The 4,615-nt window shown below is 28.6% G+C and overlaps 1 long non-coding RNA gene across 1 annotated transcript in view; it reads left to right on the forward strand.

Annotated features, from left to right (window-relative positions):
- Positions 1-217: 217 nt before the first annotated feature.
- The window catches only part of LOC139425220 (uncharacterized), a 63,189-nt gene continuing 58,791 nt past the window's right edge, over positions 218-4,615 (forward strand). Inside the window, exons 1-2 of the long non-coding RNA XR_011636496.1 lie at positions 218-429; positions 2,241-2,299. This is a non-coding gene — a long non-coding RNA (uncharacterized lncRNA). The remainder of the gene's footprint in view (positions 430-2,240; positions 2,300-4,615) is intronic.

Genomic DNA, 4,615 nt, shown 5'->3' on the forward strand with positions numbered 1-4,615 from the left:
CAAATTTAGCAATTAATATATACTTTCATTTCTAGAAAAAGCATTTTTCATTTCCTTATTTAAAATACAGTCTGTATACTATAAAAACTGTAGTGTAATATATCTCCAAATATGACGTTGAACAATCCAAAAAATTGCATGAAGAAACACCTTACTCTGGGTGTACTCCAAAATTGAGACATATTAACCTGAACACTAAGAATTTAATAATCTTACTCAAAATCTTCACACCTTTACAAAAAGCATACGATCATTATTTTTACTTCCAAAAACACCAAGGTAAGCACTTGGCGAGATTTAACTATAAAAAAAGCCAAGTTGAGTATGACGAGCAGTTAGTTGGAAATTTTTAATAAGGTGGCTAGAATTTTATGTCCTTTTTCAACGCTACTATTCATCAACAGAAACGAAAAATTCGCCGCCTAATATGTATGTATGTTTTTAATTGTGTAATAAGTGCAATTATATTTGAATTTTCAAATCTCTGAGAGCTGAATTAACTGATTTTATTATGTATAATTTTATCCGCTTCCGTTGTGGTAAGTCTAGTTCGAATTTGTCTTAAGATTCTGTAAAACACGGTTGTTTGATTTACAAACTAATTTTATTTTAAAAATTAGTGTATACGTGTACTCTAAATTAATAATTCGTGCTTTATAATTCATTGCAAAAATAACTTTACTAGCTCTTATTCCTACCATATCTTACTATTATAATAAATTTTAATGTTATTGATGAAAAAAACTGGTGGCGGCTACTTTACACCAAGTAGTATAAAGGAGCATTGATGTAGTGAAACACTAAGTCCGAGAGTTATTAATAGCGTTTCAGTACACCAGTTGAGTGTAAAGTAGTTGCCACTATTTTTAGTGTGGAGAAATGCTAAATTTTTTACAGTGCACTGATCAATTGGAATAATTAGGGGCGATCCATTAAATTATAATTTGTTAATTACATTATGACCAGATAGTTGGATCAAAAGTTATTCAGGTGCTGCATTTTTTATTTTATTTTAAGTGCTCTACGATTTAGTTGTATTTAAGTCTGGTATCACTACTATGTTTCTACTTCATGTATTAATAAAATCATTACCAAAGGGCTCCGGTGAAAGTTTCAAACTTTTTGATCCCGTTGACACGGTAAATTTTACCGATTTCTAGAAGTTTCGACCATATTTTTTTTTCTCATTGTAGCAATGGCTGGTTGATGCGAATTATGCTCCCAGGTTTGCACTGACTTAAGTGATGTTGATCAACATCCTCAGTGGTAGATGGATCATGGGTTAAAATCCCTTTTCCAACGGCTAATCTTGGAAATTTTATGTGTTTCAGCACTTCATGGTACGCAAACCTGGGTTGGTTCCATCAAAAAAAGCAACAACTAGCTTGTCTCTCTGCTTGATCCAAGAGTTCTCTTGTTTTCTGGGTTGGAAAAACAATTACAAGGCCATGGAGTTGAACGTCTGTTTATAAAATAAAATAAAATAAAATACTAAGAAGGATTTGTAATGATAGTAAATCTGACAAATAATTAACGAGCAATTAAGTTTTATACTTTGATCTTCATCACAGAGTTTTTCTTTTTATGAGAGCTGGTCTCAGTATTTTAGACATTAGTAGGAAAATTTTACTTACAACAAAACGTTTTTTGTATAAAATCTGATATTAAAAGAACTGCCACGCGAAAATGCGATTATTATGTTCTCAAAGATCTAAAATAATCCAAGCCTTGTAGATTATTTCCTAAAAGATTAAGATAGTATTTTTAGTTTCTTTCCAGATAAACCACTGCTGCAGATTGACGAGTCTAAAGTAACCACTCGTTTGCCAACACTTTAAGAGGATTACTCGAAATCACAATAAAAAACTTTTTTACAGCAAGAAAAAATTACCCACTACAATTTAATGACCTTGGAAAATGGCAAAATTCCTTTAAGAAAATTCAAACTACCCCTTACTGAATTAAATTTTGATCAGCACTTCCACGTGAGATTTTTTAAGCTTCCATTTCCAAAATTTTATGTCCGATCCTTTTATCGTTCCTCGAAGATTGTTCTTTGTTTCTATTTGATTCTCTTTGTAAAATAACCAATGCGCTGAGTGATATATCCTTTGGGATGGAATGTTGCAGGGAACTTGTTTGATTTAAAGACAGTTTCAATTTATGTAAAAAGTTTTTCTTTTCAATGAGTATTCTTTGGAGGCTATAAAAGAAGCATAATATTTTTTCTTTATTTGCAGGTGTAATGCTTTTTCAAAATAATGCTAGATTGATACACATAGAGTGACTAAAAAGTATGGTATGTACTTGAACATCCAGTAATAAAATCCTCATATATTCTGTCAGTGATAAAAATTAATTTAAGTTTAGAATAATACTTGTTATTATTCGGTATATAAATGTCTCGAATCCTACAAACTAAATATTTTTTTATTAAGTGATAGAATTGTTTGGTGAATTTTTGAAAACAAAAATAGAATTCAAATTTTTTTGTTATATTTTTTGGACTTAATACTCTTTTGATTAACCATTATAATCAAAGCTTATTTCAGTTGGAGGGAGGAGTTGAGGCTTCAAAACTAAGTTTTGACAGTAAACATACATTTTTACTTATTAAGTTATAGATATTTAAATTGTATGTCATAATTATTTCGATGCTTTTATCTCAACATTGTGCAAAAAAAAGACACCTAATATTTTATGGTAAAGACATCTCTAATAAAGAAAAGAAGTAGGAATTTCTGTAATAAAGTCTAACATTTATGATATTTCAATGATTTATATCATAATTTTCCATGGTAATGATTTATCAGATTTTTTCACTTTCAAAGCTATAGTTCCTATTGCAAACATATTTAAGAAAATAAAAAAAAGCTGATAAGAAAATTTAGCAGAAAAAAGCTTTTCATGGCATGTTCTGAAAACTCACTATAAATGTACCAGACTTTTATACAGAATCTACCATCCATTTTACACTCTACTTAATAATATTAAAACTTTTATAGATAAAATTTAGCTAAATGGAATGGAAATAGACCAAATTATGTGCCACAAAGGATATTGTCTAAATGTATGATAAAAATATTTCTTATGAATATTGAAGCGTTGAAATAGAATATGCTATTTATTTGAATTACAACAGCTTCAATGGTTTCTAAGTTATCCGGGCCTCTCGAAAAAAAATCTTTTTTATGCTGCATTTAACAGAAAGAAAAATACAGCTCGTTTCACGATGCAAGTATTCGCTGCCGAATACACATCATATTCGAATTTCCTTAAAAGCATATTTAATCATTATGAAAACTGGCTAAACAAAAACGAAGTATAACTTAAATCTCAATTTCTTTTATCCTATCTGCTGTTATTGAAAGGAATTGTTAGACTTCTTGATAGATTTTACAAATCATTAGCTTTATTTCCAAAAAGAAGTACACAAGAGCACATTTTTATCAAAAGACGGTAAAAGAAATATTTTAAATACAACAGAACGTAAAAAATGTCCAGTATCAGAAAATCTACAACGTAAAAGCTCCCCGCTCAAATTTCGGTAAAAAATACTGGCTTTTTGGATCAATCATCCGTAAAATCCTTTTTACGGAATCCTTTAAAATCTTTTTTACCGTGAAAAATCCATTTTCACGGTAAAATATTATGCCAGAATTTTTATAGTAATATTTACTTAATAAGAGTGATTCAGTGATTTTACGGTAATTATTGTACGGCTTATCAGATTTTTCCATAACATTCAGGTAAAAAGCTCCGGCTTTGTTAATGCTGGTACTTTTTACAATGTCGAAGCCCAACGGGAAGAAACACAAATTTACCTCTGACGAGATCATAGGTTCTTATTAAAACGAAGTAATGGTCTTAATTGTCTTACAACTTGAAATTATTTCCAAGCAAAAAATATAGTTGTTATAATACTTTGATAAAAGAATTTTAATAATATTTCAAAAAAAACTTTTCCGATAAAATATTTTTTAACATCAAGGAATAATACATAATTTGACAAATATGCAAAAACTGATAAAAAAAACAAAAACAAAAAAAGCTGCAAATATTTTGAACTCCATGATCAAAAATCACAAAAAAAAGAAAAAAACATAAATGGAATTTAATTATTAAATAATAACTATGAAATTAATTATAAATAAAAATTATATATATTGTTCAATTTTTAATAACTGAAATTGATTTATACAATGAAAATTTTAAAATTTTATAAGGGAAATATTTACTAGATAAATCACATAAAAATTTAGCGTTGGAGTCTTATTTTGTTGATGTGAAAGTAACATATATTACAAACTATAATGTATACAATGAATGTAATTTTGCAAAAAACATTTACACAGGTATTATTCAACATTTCGCTAAGCTACAATGTTATGCATCATTGTTGAATACATAATTTAATTTTGATTCCTTTGCTAGTCATAAAGGATTGTTGCACGGCTAAAAGGTTTATTTGCATATTTTCAATTACGCACGTTTATTGTGTTGAATTTGGACAATGCGGGACCTTGTAAAGGATCAAAATCTAGAGATTAATTAGATAGTAAAGCCTGGCACTCATTGTAGTCCCAGTGGTAAATAATACATATATATATATATA

This window comes from Parasteatoda tepidariorum, chromosome 3 (genome assembly GCF_043381705.1).
Source record: "Parasteatoda tepidariorum isolate YZ-2023 chromosome 3, CAS_Ptep_4.0, whole genome shotgun sequence".
Taxonomy (NCBI): Eukaryota; Metazoa; Arthropoda; class Arachnida; order Araneae; family Theridiidae; genus Parasteatoda; species Parasteatoda tepidariorum.